We start from the raw sequence: 19,115 nt of genomic DNA on the forward strand, positions 1-19,115 counted from the left end.
ATGATGTTGATGGATTGTATCTGTTCCAAAATTTTTCAATAGTGTAATCCTTTAATATTGAACTTTTAAAGACCAAATGTTCAGAGATGTACCCTTTACATTTGTTTTATATCGTTTTTTAATGAGGGCCAAATATATATGATCTCAATTCAATACAAAATGTACAAAAGTGGAACCCGGTTATTTTGAAACCTAAGGGATTTGGAAATCCCTTTAAATTACCTAGATGTCAATATAGCTAGGGACATATGGATATATGTCATTATATAAAACAAAATCAAATTAAGCAGTATTTCAATATATCTTATTTCGAATTAAATAGATGTAACTATACTGGCGAGCCATTACCGGTTTTGTACCAAGTCGTAACATAGTTTTGGATATTGACAGTAGGATATAGGACACAATGTCACTAATTAAACCGAGTGATTCATACACGTTTTGTAATCATAGAGCTAATGAGTGATGTTCAAGTCAAAATGGCAGATTTATTTCTAACTTACGACAGATCAAAGCAATGAAGACAAGTCGACGGATCTGATGACGAATAGCTTGATCCAAATTCATCAAATTCACATTTTAAACCACGTAATTATTCAACCTTACCTAAGCGGAACAATGAACTGGAAAATGATATATCACCTCTAACTGTAACAATGCTTTAGAAGTACCCACAACCTTTATCGAAGAGGGGTACATGAACGCACTGCACACTATCCTGGCGATCTATTCAACATGGAGTAGTTTAGTTTTTTATTGTAAATTGTAATATAGTCTACTTCTAGGTTCGTCTTAGAGGTAATTTCCCTTAAGATCAGTCGGTAGAGCTGCGGATCAGTAATTCCGGGGTCGCGGGTTCGAGCCCGGCTGGCGCCACACTCCTATAGCTCTTTTATAAACGTCTTCCCGTCATCCTATCATCATTGTATGTGCATATCTATGAATTTGTTTTCATGGTGATAAATTTATGGCGATTCGTTATTTTCCCTGATTTACCCAAATTTAAACGCATAAATAAGTTCGCTTATAGTTCGTATGTTGAGGTAACAAGTGTTTGTCGCCATATCAGTCACTAGTAAACTATTTCAAGTTCATACACTTACATGTAAACAATAGGATACGATTGTAGTTAAACGTAGATTCTGCGACAATCTTATAAGTCTCTTTCATAAGTGGATATGAAGGATAGGGATATTCTACCCGAGGGTCACAAAATGTAGTAAAACCCAAGGCTTGCCGACGGTTTTGCAACATTTTGTGATCCCGAGGGTAGAATATCCCTATCCTTCATATCCATTTATGAAAGAGTACAACTATAATATCCCGCTATTTTGAAATAAATTCGAAGAAATCAACGGCTGAAAGTCAATTTTTCATACATGAAAAATTACTGATATTTTCAACAAAAAATCTGTTCTTTGCATCTTTTATAGTAAAACCAGTCAAGTTTGTGAAAAAAAATGTTAAAATTTTACCGAGGAAATAGAAATTTTGTTGACCTCGTGACGTCACGAGGCTTTACTGCATGGGTAGCCATGCAATACAGCCTCAGGCGGCATGAGTGTATTGCCCTAGACCAGCCAGTATTACACCCGTAGGTATGAAAGAAAAAGCATTATTTACATGTTAACAAATTTAACAATAGAAACCGGAAATATGAACTTTTGTACGAAATGCAAATGGCATAGCACTCACAATTACTTATTTCCAACTGTGGTACATCTGTACATCGCTCGACTCGACAATCAAAGGGGATATACACAGAACAATCAGGTCATTTAGTTAGAATACACAAAGTTCACTCATACTTTCACTCATGGATAAATTACCGGATTACACCATACCGGGTGTATCGGGTATAAACGACTATCATCGTGCTTGGGTCTATAAAGAAACAACCAACTAAATGAAAAATAGATCTTGAAATGATCCATATGTAATTGAGCATTTTGACTCAGCTACTTGTTGGCTGCTATTTCAAAGGGAAACAATTTTCTGACAGATGATATCCCTAGGTTAGAATGGTATAAATTTGGAAATCCAGATTGAAATTTAGGTTCAAAATATCTAAATATTTATTCATCTGTTATGTTAATAGATAATAACACTGTGTTAACGCTGTGGTTTATGGTAAATCATTCAGTTGATTGGTTTCTATAACTTGATATGAATGATATCATTTTCACGTGTAAATTTCAATAACGTATGCAATGACGAGACTTCTAAAAATATTTTCTACTCAAGACCAACATTATCAGGTAAAGGGAAGACGTGCATTTTATAACAATCAACACCTTTGCGGTCGTGACTTTCAAAGATGGCGAATGACTACATGCAGAATGGAAGGAAATCCTAATCTACTTCAAGGTATGAACAAAACGTTTTCTTCCAGGTGTGAATTTGAAGAAAAGGACCATTACATACCGACGAATCACACAATTTTGGTTTTCTCCGTCTTTCATTTGATAAAGTGTGAATCTGCATTTACACAGGGAGACGGAGTATAAACATCTACTTCCTCAATCACGCGGGCTTTAATTAACGCCGTGAATTATCTCAGTTTAAGCGGGAGAGTTCTAGTCTCCAGTTAACTTAAACAGATACACACTTCATCTCATTCAGCAACTTTGCAGCATTTATAACAGATTTGTTGGGGTTTAACGTGCTACCCACTTGCTTGTGTAGTATAGAAGGAAACTTTATACAATCGTTTGTCTTATCGTTCCCTTTCCAGGATATACAATTCGCACAGGTAAGATTTCATTTTCTGTATTGCATTGTGATATTCATTACTTGAAAAGTTTAAAATGTAAATTGCAAATCGCGTTGATTGTTCTATTCTGTTTTACATATTTACAAACTTGCATAACCATGCAGATAGGTAGCTGTTATTGTGTGAGCAAACCTTATGTCATTTTCACCTACAACATGTCATTACGCTCATAATGTACGAGACAATTAATGCAGAATAGGATAGCATAATGAACAGTTTAAAAGACTCGTGATATTATTTAATTTGAGACTTACGTCATCAAAGAGAATGAACGACTAAAATGATAGAATCAGAGAGTGAATAAAAAAATAATTGAACAATTAGTATTTAGGAGGCCCTCAGAATTATGGAAGTGCATGAGGGAACGGATTGTTACAACAAACATGGAAAAAATAACGCATCTTTAAGAGAAAAAGAAATATGCAGGCGAAAGATTGTGTAAGATGCCTTTTTAATTTCATATTTTTCAAAACCTACATGGTATATATATATAGCATCAACAATCACACACAAACAATCATACAAATCTAATTTTTTTTTCAAATTATAATTTCTCAAGGGCATTCAAGGTTACCATTAATACAATTATTCATACTGAATGAAAAATAAAAACACACTAAAATTAAATAAAGAAAAGAGAGGGATACAGTGATGTAGGCTGTGCAAGATTACCTCCCCTAGTAAATGATACTGAAAGCTTTACAACCAAAAAACTGGCTTATTTATACCGAACACTAAGCAGAATAATTAACGGTCTTACCTGCATTGCATTTAAAATAGCATGTGATGGTGCTTCACAACATGAAAAAAAAAGAGAAAAAATAGCGATTGTAAGCTAGAAACGTGATTGTCATGGGAAATGTGATTTTCTCATTATGTATTCCGGTATTAAATCTGATAATTTAATCGTGGTTTTATGTATGAATGATTTTTAAATTTTTAAAATTATGAATTTGTTTTTGATCTCCAGAAGCGACATTAGGTAAATATTATGTAATATAAACTAACCCACCATATGAAAGGAATCATTAACCGAACAACACTCACCGCCTTGGTGGTGTTTAATGCTTCGTAGAAATACGGGTTTTCCTGCATGGGGAAAATGAAATAAAATAATGAAAAGAATAAAGAAACGTCTCTCATGACATGTATAACAGCCTGGCCACTTAAAGTGTTTATAAGAGAATATTTTTGAATCATCTAATTGTAAGCATTTAATATATAAGGAACACTATATTAGCATTTGAAATGTCATAATGTAATATTACAAACTACATAACACCTAACTCGACAATTTCAAGTAACGTACCAGCTGTTCATACATGCATCTACATTTGTATATATATTATCATATTGTATGTGAAGTGAAAGAGCATCCCGTATTTTGCTTTATAATAAGAAACAAACCATTTCACTTTATGTTAAACTGCGCCTAATGGTTCTGTAATGATTATTTCAGTTGAATACTATTTTCATAGTTCAAATGTGTTACGTGAACGAGTCCTGTGTATTTATTCAAGACTTATCCATACGCTTGTCATGGTTTTTTTCTGAATGAATAACTCTGAATTTATCAAATCCATGCTTCTGTTTCAAAGAAAATAATATCTTTCTTTCTTTTATATTAAATATGGCTTTCTGATTGACCATTGTTTTATAATTTGTTCATACATTTGTGGTAAAAATCTGATAATGGTAGAAAATACCGACATTATGATGATACATTATGATGACGTCACAATAAAGACATTGACTTTACGTAATGATTTGGAAAACATCATCGTTTGATAAATCAACGGAATTGTACATTAAAACGTACATCATTTTGTCTGGAAAATGCATATGAAATTGATGTTCTAAAGAGGTGCGAGAAAAAACTGTTAGCAAACTGTGAATCTTCAACAAGTAATACAGACACTTATATCAAAATTCTTGATTCCTTCAAAATATCTAGAAGGACTTGTGATACAAATCGAATGAATTAAATTTTCAGGAATTTAGTCGTAAGCAGTGGGAGTTGACAAGGCGGAGTTGTATCCTAATTTGTTTTGTAAGTTCATAACCTGATGAAAAGAAATAGGGATATCATTTATTAACGATAACCTTCCTGCCCGTATCACTTAAACACATATTGATAAAGTTGTTTGGTACATTGTTTTCTTCGCCATCTGTTGGTATTTCGCCTATTTTTTACACTACGGACAGTATAGTATCACGTGACTGATAAAATCATCTCGATCAGATAAGAGAGTCGCTGATATCACAGCACCTTCCCACCGAGAATAACAAAACCACATGCTATACCTGTACCTACCATGAGAATGTTATAGAAATGTTTTGACCGTTTTATGAATTACTTAAAATATCATTTCTCCCACAATGCGTGTCGACATCCTTGTATTGGAGGCTTCTTACAAAATGTATAGATAATCATAGATGTGGCGTTTTCCTTTCATTTTGATAAAGACGAATATAATGTAAATTTAATGATAAAAAGTGAGTTTGCAGCATCTCCATTTGATGTTTATCGCAGATTTTTTTGTCCAGATTCATTTTAAAGTTGATGTATATCAACTAATTTAAGACTAATACAGCTAGAAAATAATGTTTATCAACTGTCACTTTCAAATAAAATATGATTTTTATCGCTTAATGTAAACAAACAACGAAAAACAGCTTGCGAGTGATCTTAAGGTGCATTTGCACTTATGTTTATATGCAAGGCACATTAGCTTAAAGATGTTCCACCGCTAACAAACAGTATTTTTTCACTGTTAAAAACATGAGCAGACGATTTAGTATTTTTCTTCGGTTACAAAAGTTTCTTATTTTACATCATCACAACCATTGAAAAGTTTGCGCTTCTAATTTTACTTCACGATAAAAATATAAAAAGAAATAATTAATTGCATCCCGAAAAAAATATGATGCACTATGTCCTATATGGAATGCAGTACTGATTGCACATGCACCGAAAGCAAAATAAATAACTTTAAATTACTTTTTGTGTTAATTAGACATATATATATATATACACTATTAAATACCAATTATTGCTCAAATGATGGGTATCATTTATGCTCTAGTTTATTTTTTATTGCTTTTAGTGCTTTTAACAAATGCGATTTGTTGTCTTATGATATCGTCAAGCTCTGTCATGTATAGAGTTAAATTAATGACGAAAATTATCGAAGACTTCCATCAGGAAACCACGGCAATACTACAATAAAAAATAACACAAGCCGTCGGCAAACTCCCACAAGTAGCTGGTGTTGGTTAAAATAGCAATTACTTATTCAAGATATTTTGTATTGTATTTTCTATGAAAACTAAAACCAAAAAGTTTAGCGCAAGAAATTGGAGAAAAATAATAAACAAAATTTGTATACTCAAAAGAAATACGATAATGATAAGCAAGCTAAACATCTGTTACGTGATATAACTTTAATATCTATATTATCAGCCTCATCATATAACATTTACCATCTTTTTATAGCTATCTTATCTTAAAATGCTTGTCATTATCAGTCATCGTTTCAACTTTGTTCCTTAATGCGTTTGAATTGGCCGTACGCAACACAAACAAATGTGTTTTCATGTCAAGCTTATCTGACACGCTGACGTAGGTATGGAAATACATATTTTAGCAAAAACATTTAAAATATAAAAAAACTATATCACAGACTCATTACTTAAGTTTATTATGATTCGTGTTGGGAAATTATGTTGTTTTTTGTTGGAATTCAGACATAGAAGGTTCAAGGTTTTGATTTTTCTTTGTTCAAATGTATATTAACATTCTTGCGTTTCCTCAATTATAGAATTAATGTCGATACTGCATTTGTTGAGATATTTGCGAGTGTTAAATTTCGCAATTAGCACAGCTAAACATTTCGGAAAGTTATTTTTTTCGCGATATACACACTTTCAAACTTCTTGTGATATAATTTCGTTTATATATAGAGTATTATGGAGGAACTTTCTGCGATAAAAAGATATTCTCGTAACTTACGTAAATATCTTGCTCTCGTTTTATTACGTTTAGAGCACAAGATAATACTTCAATAGATATTAGGTGATATAGCTGATCAGAAAAACCTCTGTTCAGATTGCGTTTAAGGTCAACAGGACATGACGTCATATTAGGTGATGACAGACATTTTTATGAATGCAGGAATTTAAATGAGTGTTTATTTGATATACATACGCACATAATTGACACACTACATACACCTGATACTGTTATTACATGACCCTGGCTGTTAAATGAACGCTGACCTAATTATTTATTTGGTTTTTGTATATTATGCAGGTATTCCAGCTTAGCATGGCTGCATAGAAAGTGAATCTAGAAATGAAATCTACAAAAAATAAACCTCTACGAAAACAATGATTTCACAGTATACCTGTTTGGGTCTGTAGTGTACGCGGCTTAGAAAGTGAAACTGGAAACGAAAAACACGAAAATCAAACCCCACGAAATATAATGATTCCATGCACAGTATACATGTGTGGATCTGTTGTTTATGTGGCTTACAATTCGTACAAAATATTGAAATGAGCAAATATTTAGACCATGATATGCAGAAAACCATAACAGTCTTCAGCTTTTGTGCAACTGACGCCGCTTGCTTATGTTGTTTGTTTCTTTACTACACACATAACATATACTTGTCAGAGAAGTATTTAACTAATTCATTGCTACCCTATTAAAGCTAAGAGGTAGATAAGTGGGTCCATATGTTACTGGAGTACTTAACAAGACACACACTGGAAATCCTATCAATATATATGTGCAATTGAATTGAACATGTATGCAAAAAACCTTTATTAAAAATGTAATACAAATACAGTCAGATATGTATATAAATCCCATCCAAGTAACAGTGGGAAAACGATTTATAAAGTATGTTGGCCTGTGCATAATGCTGAAATTGGTCTTTTGGTATCATAAAAAGTGGTCTTATTAAGCGAGTGATCGTTAAACACAGGTTGAATTGTGTTATTCGTTCGGGACAATAGAAAAGTGATCTTATTAAGCAGGCGATCTTTATATGCAGGTTGAATTGTGTTGACGTTGGTCATTCGGGACCATAAAACGTGGTCTTGATCAGTAAGTGATCATTACACACAGGTTGCATGGTGTTGGTCGTTCGGAACCATAGAAAAATCGTCTTAATAAGAAGGTGGATTTTATACAATGGTTGAAATATATTTAAAGCGTTCGTTCAGGACGTCTGAAATCTAAAATAACGTTCGAAATCGAATATGATTTACAAAACACATAACTCCTGTCCATTTACTTGCATATAAACCCAGTATCCGTCAGAGAATGAGTTACACAACTGTCTAGGTGCTTCAGTTCGTACATTAATTACGCAGATAGGCCCTCCAGTCGTCCATCCCTCCTAGATAACATTATCTAACTGGCAGACGATAAAGCAATTATGCGCCACCACGTTAGCACCTGTTTAACTATATGCACGTGCATTGTGCATCCTTGCACTTCATCATTAGGCGACTTCAAATATATAACCCTAAAACGTATTGACGCATTTATGTTATTACATATATAGAGCATTTGGTAATTATCTATTACTTAATAGTTATAACACTATTACCGACAAAAATGTAGTTATCTTCTAATCGACGATTGATGCTACTTATTTAGCATTAAGCATGATGATTTTCCCGATGAGCTGATTCATTCACATGTATAATGATTTTACTCATTGTCAAATATTTAATGTAGATGTTTATCAATAAATAATTGTCTTGAAGAGATATATATAGGGATTGGATTTCGTTTTTATGTTAACCATGCTTGTATGGAGCAATTCCTCTAAGAATATATTCTATGGGGCGCGTTAGCGCCCCATATTGAATATATTCTTAGAGGAATTGCTCCATACAAGCATGGTTAACATAAAAACGAAATCCAATCCCTATATTTACACTCACACGACTTTATATTTATATTTTATGCAATAAAATCGTCATTTGAAAGTGACGTAATTATTCAATAAAAGTCGGTCAAAAGTGGGAGGAGCTTACTCAATTGAACAGCGAATGATGACGCTTCACGTAAGGTAGAATTATTCATCCGCGGAGACAAAAAAGTTCAATATTTTAGTGTAAAATAAACATGACAAACAAAGTAAATTTCAGAGATAATTTTATTTAATCAGATCAGAACTTTAAATATATATTCAATTTTGCTAAAAGTTAATATATAGCGTAATAACATAAAGAATTTGTACACGGCCACATGTGTGAACTCGGTGGCCGTTATTGTGCAGCGAGGCGAAGCTGACGCACGCTTACACACTTGAGTTTGCCGAAGTTGGCAAAACAACGATTTTCAAGTAGCTCAATGTGTTTGAGATGTCGTCAGACTTGACGATATTACATCCTTGGGAGCCATGTGATTATATAATCTACGCTTAGATCCATATCGCCATCGATAGATGAAACAAATTCACTTGTGTTCGATGGATATGTACAATGTATTTGTGGTGACGCGTAACTGTCAACACGTGGATTATTAGCGGTGCATGTTTTATAATACACATGATTAAATTCTCAAAGAACAAAGACAAGAGGATATGTTTATAACTGACCTCTATCAGAGGGTCTCACGCCCTTCCATCCCAAAGACTCGATCGTAGGACGAACATAGGCACAGAGGTAATGTTTACATTTGACAACCATCATTTTTAACAAAAATGAAAGCACGTCGCCCCGGTCGGGATATTTTTCCGTTTCTTTATACAATTGTTAATTCAAAAATTGTTTGAATCATATATAAATATAAAACATGTATATATCGTTTACATTTTTCCAAAATTCTATGAAAAACAACAATATACACGTAATGTTGCGTCAAAATGTAAACAAAGCCATGTGTTTCTTTTAAAAAAAGTAGTCCTTTTACGTTGCACAGAACATTTTCATACGCAAGTTCAAAGTTCAATGTTACCATGCAGTTATGGTAAACAAAATCGGCTAGTATTAGCGTATAGTGACCAAGCCTAGCAAGTGTAAATATAAGTTAATGGGGTATAACGATAAACTATGTGAATATTAACAAATATTGAAGCTAATGATAACGGCTATAATAACATATCATCTGTGAATGTTCTTAATTCTTTATATTTCTGTGTGTCTTTAAAAGTTGATATTGTCTGTATTCCGAATTTGCATATTCCAGATTTATCTGCACTTGCGGGTAGGTATTGATTGTGACGTCATGTGTTTGGTAGCGTAACGTCATACGTTTCGGAGAAAACGACGTGAATTGCGCTCACAAAATAATGACGTAACAATCGATACCTACCCGCAAGGGAGCTAACTGTGTAATATGCAAAGACGGAATTGTTGATAGCGAAGTGTAGATTAGAAGTCAAATGCAGCATTGAAGGTTCATCGTGTTTAATGAGTAATGCGGTAGAGTCCCAGTACTCGTCGACCACTGAGGTGGAGTGACTTACTATGTGTGGTTTGATGACCTTTAAATAGACCTACATGTTCAGTTTAAACATCTAAACATCAATGTTAATCATAGTGTTATTCTTAGTTACATCAAAACGTGATGACTTCAACATTGCATGTATTCCTAAAGCTACAAGGTATATATACAATCCTATATCTGTTCTGTTAAATAACTGTCTGGTCACTGCGACCTGATGCCGTAGACTATGTATAACTTCATGTACAAGTGTATTCATAAATATCCATTTCATTAATTGTACATAAAGTCATTTTTTCTAAATTTTAACATTTCCATATTATGCTTAAATAATTCAATATTGATTGTTATATCTGTTCTGTTAAATAACTGTCTGGTCACTGCGACCTGATGCCTAAGGCTATATATAACTTCATGTACAAGTATATTAATAAATATCCATTTTCTAAATTGTACATTAAGTCAATTTTCTAAACTATAATATTTCCATAATATGTAACACATACTGTCTTTGCCATCGGTAGAACAGAGGTGCTTTCGTATAACAATTATTCCTCTTATCTGTAGAGGCCGCGTTGTCCCATCGGTTACGATGTGTACTTACATAATACCATAAGCCTGCTACCTCCGGGTATTGAGTTCGAATCCCATGTAGAGCATGCTAGATACTGACCGTAGGCCAGTGGGTTTTTTTTTCATTTTTTACATTTTTTAGCATCCTAAACCTTGCACCTTCTTAATTATCCTGTCTGTTTGTATTATCTTTTCCCAATAAAACAATTCACACCTGTCAGATTTATTTTTCCCCGTTATATTAATTAAAATAATATATTGAGTAAATTATTCAACATACATAAAAAACATATGCAATTATTGTTCTCTCCCCATTATTTTTTTTACTTAAGTTCCTATTATTTTTCATTCATAACAAGTAATTTCAGTTGTCTTCATTCATTTACCACAGATAAAGCTTTCTCTATTGAATCAAATCAGCACAAATTTACATTATTACATTATTATAAAAACAAAGTTTATATTCTCCATAATATCTGCCTCAGTGTGTCTTCACTATAATCGTTTTGAGTCTGATGTTCGATTTGTTCATAAACGCTAATAGTTTTATATATAGCTCCATAAACATGTTTTATAGTAAGATAAAATAAATCGCTACCGTTAAAAGGTATATACACTATATTACATGCGTCGGTTATGGCAAGTTGTAAGTAAGTACTCCTCCATGGGCTTGGTGTTCATGTAATAAAACAATAAAATTCGCCATTTATCCATATACAAATAGTGTTGAGGATTTAAGCACATACATCTTAATATCATAAACACATAAAGGTTGCGACTTTGCTTAAGTTTAAACAAATAAATTGTCTTATTGAATAAAACCAATCATTGCATCACTATTGATTTCTTTATCTAATTCTGCAACATTTCCTGCTCTGGTATTGATTCAGACTATTGTTCATTTACAATAGTTTCATTGATTGAGAGAGTATTTGAAATGTTATAAAAATAACTTACAAACAAAAGCCCCCCCCCCCCCCCCCCCACACACACACACAAAAACAACAACAAAAACAATGAAAACAAAAATATTTTAAAAAAAACTCCTCAAGTTATTACAAGTCCCTGTCTTTATATAGCCAGTATTAATTGATGGCGATCCCGTTTGTTTTGATTTTAAAATCATGATGAATTTGGCTAATCAAACTACATGTATTATAGGAAGAATATTATAGGAAGAAGACATATAAAATCAATACCTGTTGTGCAATTTCTTTCACGTTGTCTTTATCAATGAAATTGAATAACATTGTATCTCTCATAGGCATAGCACATGCACATACAGTTGGAAATATCATACAAGCGATATCACAATGCTTTGCGATCGGAAAAAAACGGTCCTCTTTCATTACTCTGGGATAAATAACAACTGGATACTTAATGTAAAATTATCAGTGTAACACCATAATATCATATTTGCAATATCAGTGTTATTAAAAACTTGGCGTGATAATGACTAGTGTATTATAACAGTAAATTAATACATTCGAGAACTATTAGAATAACTGTCGACGGGGCATCCCACGGTCACGTCCACTGATTATGACAGGGACATTAGGGCTCGATATTGAGTATATCACAGCGATGTCAGTACGAGATCATAATGGTGGCTGATGTGATTGATTCTATAACGTATGTGTCTTAGAGCGTTATGATCATGCCAGGGCAGACGAGATCATTTCTATTCCCTATCCGTATTAACGAACACCTTTTGCATTGGACAAGTAATGTGAGTTTAATTATAGGTGTAAGCCTTTGAAAGTAAGTTTTAGTTACAGAAATGAATTTACAGTTCATTATTTTGGTCACCAATGTTGCGTCAATATTCCGTATAACTCTTTGTTCGGCATAATTTTATATGTGCCAATCGATTTCACCAAACGATAATCAACTGCACCGTTGATGGTTGGCTTTACTTTCTATTATTATCACTAATGCCATCAATGCATTGCACAAACTACACATAGTATGTAGATTTTCTACAAATTAACTAGTCATCATCATAAAGCAGATGTTTTTTTTTTTAATTGCAACTCAATTAAACTTATATTTAATGCCAAAACGATGGAGAAAATAAATCGCTGTTATCGTCATAAAATGGTTTACAATATTTCATTTAACAAAAGAGTGGTTCTATTGCATTCAATCACATTCATACCATTTCAATTGATGAAACTTTCCAAAATAAAGAAAAACCCCGTTAAATGAGGCCATTAAACCTCCTTTTTTAGGGGTTAGCACCATAAAATCGAAGTTATACGATACTGTCGCAGCCGGTTATTCTAACCAATACCATTTTGATACCATTTGAAGTATATTATAGATGTCTAACAAAATATGTGTTTGTTGTGGGCTAGAATGAACAAGTAGTTAAGATGTCCCTACATATTGCCACAAGCCGTCTACCTTTTGGTCGATACCGAATCACATTCGAGGCAGTTGGCAAGTGCTGAATGCTGGTAGGTTTCTTTTTCTCCCGGGTTCATTGACCTTCTAAATCTGGCATGTCCATAGATGATTGTTAATAGGAAGTTAAAATAATCACATCAAGATAACGTTTCGACAACATTCTGGATTTACATTTTCTAAAGTATAGTTGTTAGTATCTACGTGGTAAATTTCATTTTTCGAAATTACATATTATGATTTTAACACGTATTAAGATGAAATTGTCTTAGGAATATTTTAAGTGGACTGTTTCATCATGACCTTTTAATAACACTGCTGACGTAGTGCTATCTGAATTACACAGGCGACAATTGAAACTTGGTTTCTTTTTCAACGAGGCAATGTGTTAAAGATACACTCCATCAGATATCTTAGATTGATAGTAACCCACTTAAGTTGGCTTTAAGTGGTCGGAAAGTATTCCACTTGTAAACGCGTTTATACACTAAATTACTATCTGACACTAACGTTTGGTGTTCTATTTATCTTTTCTTTAAATGACTTTCGCTACATGTGAAATGTTTACGGTACCTACAGATTATATGATTAAGTTTGATTTTTCCAAGTAATCTCTGCTCATTTGAAAGTATTTGGTTTTAAAATAAAGAGCGTGCACAATATTATACCATTGGAAATGCAACCTTATTTGACTTGCATCTTGGGCATAGGTTAGGGCTTGGTATAATAATACAATTTCTGTTTGAACGTATGCAAGCGTTTTTTATGACATAATACCTTGTTAATCAAGACTTTAGCCAGCAAAGTTTTATATTGGGGATAAATATATATGTCTGAATATCGCTGCTCTTCATTTATCACCAATATTGTAAAACATCTTTTTTTAACTTTTTTTCTGGTTAAAACATATAAGCCAGAACATAAGTATTCCAATTGATATATTTAGATGACCTTATTATCATTATTCTAACTATATATCCCCTTTTCTATCAATCAAAATAAGAAAAATTCTAACGAACTTATCCCCTTCCCTACATGAAACGTATCTTAATCAAGTCATTCATCCCTAAGGACATATTTGAATTCTTCCATTTTAAAAGTTGGAACAGTTCATAGTAAATAGTTAGGGGTGATTGAGTTAAGGAAACGAGATTTACGCTACTACACCAGTACATATTCTTGACCTTAAACCTCATTGTACACGAGTCAAACCACTTAATCAATCAGTAATGAGTACTGACCACATGGCACGTTAATTACCGCTCGCGTTCCTCGCACGTGCATTGAGGCGTAAACAAGAACCGATTCATTACACATTAAGATGCCAATGACTATTATCAGTCTGACGTGTTGTTGTAACATATGTCCTTACCAAGAAACGAGAGATGGTGTTTTCTGTTTTTTTATCGATTATGCTTTCATTTTTATGTTAACAAATTGACACATTACACCGACGACCGGCTAGCCAAGATATGTTGCTACTGTAAAGTCGTTAAATATTGTTACGATCACCTCTTTGCAACTTATACGTTAGGTGAAATGTTGGTGTATTTGTCAAATTTCTAACAGTTATATGATATACGGTTTATAGAAGTTGTCATTTTTCCCATTTTATTTATGGATATTAATGGGAGTTTTTTTAAATAACAGATTTTAATCATCCGTGAATATTAACGACTATATAGTATACCATTCATCCAGCACTAAATTATGTCTTTATACATCATCCATATTGTCACATAAGCATTAAAAAGGATTTGTATGAAATGGCAGTGCATTATTTATATGAAATAAAGGGGACACTTTGTAAAAAAAAAAAAAAAAAAAAAAAAGCATGAGTGGGGTTTATCAAACCTCTGCCACAAAACCAAGGTATTAAAAATATGTAGGTTATGTACTGCAGTGAACTATGGTAGTAAACCCATGATATCTGAGTGAGATAAGTCAGTAATTAAGGATGGGGGTAAACAATGATTTATGTTTCACTGAAAATTCATATTCCTTACAAACGTTTGTATTAGATACGTATCCAACGTAGATTTTCCGTTACATTTATTGTATCCTGAATACACTTACGAAATAATTAATAGTTCCTCGGGCTCGGTTCAATTAAAGGCGTTGTCAGGTTAGTTTGCGGAGAAAAGGTGGAGTACACGGGAAAAAAACCATCGACCATCGATCAGTACCTGACAAGGGCTAGGAGAAAGATTTATCATTCAGCTCCCCAATAATACAGCAATATAGGATATGTTTAACAGTATAAACTTATTTATCAAGGCATAAATCTATCTTAATCTGGCAACAATAATGGGATATAATGTTACACAACATTACCTATGGAGGAAATACATTATAAACTATTACTATTCAATGAGATAGCAAGCACTATAAAATGGGAAAACCTCTCCAATATTGCAAAGTGACGTAGAATTACCACGAAACAAACACACAAAGCACTACATACATGGGAAGACGTCCTTAAATGACCCAGGATTTTAATACTACGTAAACCCAATTACCAACGAGCCACCTCAGTCTATCAAGATCTTAATTTACCCTAAAATAAACACGTTTTTTTCTATACGATATACCTTATCAATGTTTGTGTAACTGACCCGGAAATTATACAACAAAGTTATATAACACCTTGCTCTGCGACACGTGCCATGAAATCAAAAATGGATCCCGGATGTTCGCATACTTGTATCATCTTAATCTTTTTGCTTTAACGCTACAAGTTTTTAATTAACACCTTGGATTTTTTTTATTTTATTAATTAGATAAATTAATTGGCATATTTGAAGAATAGACAAATGCTTAAAAGCCCACTACCTTTCCGAAACCGCCATCTTAACAATTTAAGTTAAATATATCAAATATTGGTTTTCATATCGCAGGTCGTCTTATTTTTCCTGTCGTCGTAATTTAGCAGTCAATCTTGCATTTGTTTGATATGTTAACCTCATCTTAGGCCATCGGTATGGATTTTCAGATGTTATTATTGTTTATAAGAACCTTTACCTTTTAGTTTCAGAAAGGTAGCGGGCCTAAACACGCGATAACACATTATTGCCATTGACGGCTACTCATAAACTCTCTTTACAAAAGTAGAAATGTATGTACTATGGCAGTACTTACATATTTGTCTTTAAGTAATGTAATATGGCCCTTTGAAAATCTATACAAGATTTACTATCCATACAAACAACCACTACGATCCCTAATTAGCATAATTATTAATTGCACTTGTATATTAGGTTTCCCCGATAACGCTTACCCCGAAATATGTGGTGAACGTAAAGCACGTACACACGCGAGCGCGTGGACACGTGTTGGAAGTGGTGCTATTTTGTACTTTGTATTTTGACTTATTATTGATAATTAGATAATTGGTTTTTACGCACCGGAAGTACACATGTATTGAATACACATTGTTACTAAAGCGTAGTCACTATTCAAAATGTTATTTAAATGGAATTGTTTTTCGTGGCATTGTGCTAACGCATTACACAACTACACAAATAATATATAACTACATTGTATATGTACATGTACACCATGGGGTTGGAATTTGCGTGAAAAGGTAAACAACAAAATTATAATATCCTTAGAATTACATTTCTCGCGTGTTTCCATGCATTTATATAAATTTGTACATGGTAAAATACCTGTTTTAATACATATTTAGGCTTAATTCATTTCTTTACACACCGAACCCCTCTTGCTTATCTTCCATATTTTCTTGTCTCTATATAATTGTATGTTAGATAGGCATGTATGGGGAAATATAACTGGATTTAATATATATTTAGTAATAACTTTATACTACAATCCCCTTTGCTTTCCTTCCATATTTTTTTTCCTATTTTAATTTCTCTGATTGCCTCCGTTCGTTGTTATGGAATGTTTGTGCGATGGAGAGAGTGTGTGTTTATTTTCACGTGTTGTCTTGTATATAATGCATTTCATATGTGTCAAGGACAACATCTAGTGGTCATAAGACTGTTTCCAATCATCGTAAAATAAATAAAGAATTAGAACAACATGCCTGTGTTATTTTATTACACAAGTACCTGGGTAAGAATGCCTAACAGTTACCTAGCATCCGATGCATAATCGTGACGTCATCAATATGGTGTAATCTAAGACCGAACACCTGGATAAGAATATAAAACTCTTTATTAACATGCACAGATTTATTGCACAGGACAGACGTGTCGTACAATGGAAGATATGTGAGATAATGACATGTGTCCAGCAAACATGTTTTTTATCAATAAATAAAATAAAAGACAGATATTTTTCTTTCATATACTGTAAACGAAATTTTATTAGCGTACGATTTTGAAGTGAATTCGCGGAGATAAACTTAGAAATACAAATCGCGAAATTAAGCCGCGAAAGAAGGTGGGTCCACAGTACTGTGTGTGTAAAGGAAGGCAATATTCTGACCCTGACCTAAAGGTCGCTGAACTAGGTTAAAATCTTGACAGATCTTATGGTTTTACAGAATTAACGACACCTCGGGAGGAATATCTCTTTCCTACATTTGAAAGAACCTGCCCTCGTCGTCACCCTCCTCCTCTTACTCTTCTTCTCATGGTGTTAGCTCGTATGACAGACCCATACTCCACAGATGAATGTCATAACTTTGATATGTTATAAAATGTCCATAGCAAATAGAATATTTATCAAATGGAGCAAATAAAGTACATAAATAACATCAGATATTATCTCTAACAAAAACATAGGTCAATTCAGTTAAAACTCAAATCAGGTCAAAAACAGGATATATAAATAAAATAGATGTAGATCTTTGTACTCCGTAGAGCTTAAAAATTACATAGTCACGGATGTTTCATTAACGTGTATCGTTTAGGTAAATTATGTATCTGTAAAATCAGTGAAATCGCGAAAACTTACACGGATTAATGGGCTTTTAATCATCTTTGAACTTTCCTTTACTTCGTCAAAATCACTTTAATGTCTTTTTCCCAAATACAAAGTATCTGAAAATACTGGATATCAAACTAACAACGCTTAACTAAGGTAAATAAACAGCCTACGTATACGTTATGTTTTTCTTTATTTATAGTGTACATTACGTTGGTAATAAAACCTAATGGAAGAGCCGCTAAAATGTCCATAATACACTAGTTTACATAAATTTATAAACATCCCTTAGTGCCCATACCAATCCATCATTGTTTAAATAGCTTACACTTTCTCTTGAAGGTCCACTTTCTCAGTATACATTTATGTACCTCCGTATACTGTTTTCATTGGCAAATTCACTAGGGGAATATTTTTAGCTCGCGCGCGTGCTCACGCGACCTGGTACGATGTTTGTACATTGATTGATAATAAGTGACCAATACACTGTCCGGGACAAGTGTATTGATTTATGTTGACAACAACAGATAATGTCCGGAATGGTCTCCGGTTGGAAGTTTAATGCGTCACCGGAAGTTCCGAAATGAAGGATGGGGATCGTTCGATACTGGCATTCCGATGCCATTTATCTTGAAGTGAGGATCACTGCCAAAGGGATGGAGCGTCATCACAGCATGGCTTGATGCAAACAGCGGTTTCTAACAGAGATAAAAATGTACTTACCCCGTCCATGCACCTTTCGTCTTTTGAAATTTTAGTATAAATACCCAATGGAACTAATTGTCCTCATTTAAAATGATCGTCAAGTGCTTTGGATGTTTAAAAAAAAATGGCACCGGCCACATGGAGCGTTAATTGTGTCCATTAGCATCATGTCTACGCTGAAAATTAGTAAGTACTTTGAATTATTTTACGTCACGATCAAAAGGTTAAATATTCTATTTTTAATGAACGCGTCATTTAAAAAGCTTTTGATAAAATTGCTCCTGTGAGAAGACAGAA

General features: G+C 33.3%; 1 protein-coding gene across 3 annotated transcripts in view; it reads left to right on the forward strand.

The window, feature by feature from the left end:
• Positions 1-2,240: 2,240 nt before the first annotated feature.
• Positions 2,241-19,115, forward strand: part of LOC138308510 (substance-P receptor-like) — a 51,953-nt gene continuing 35,078 nt past the window's right edge. The window contains exon 1 of one of the 3 annotated variants that reach the window (XM_069249522.1): positions 2,241-2,367. The gene's annotated coding sequence lies outside the window, so the exon portion shown is untranslated. Of the gene's footprint in view, positions 2,368-2,443; positions 2,753-18,845; positions 19,005-19,115 lie in introns of those variants that run through there. The other 2 variants (XM_069249521.1, XM_069249523.1) reach the window with 2 other exon arrangements.

This window comes from Argopecten irradians, chromosome 15 (assembly GCF_041381155.1).
Source record: "Argopecten irradians isolate NY chromosome 15, Ai_NY, whole genome shotgun sequence".
In the NCBI taxonomy this organism is placed as follows: domain Eukaryota; kingdom Metazoa; phylum Mollusca; class Bivalvia; order Pectinida; family Pectinidae; genus Argopecten; species Argopecten irradians.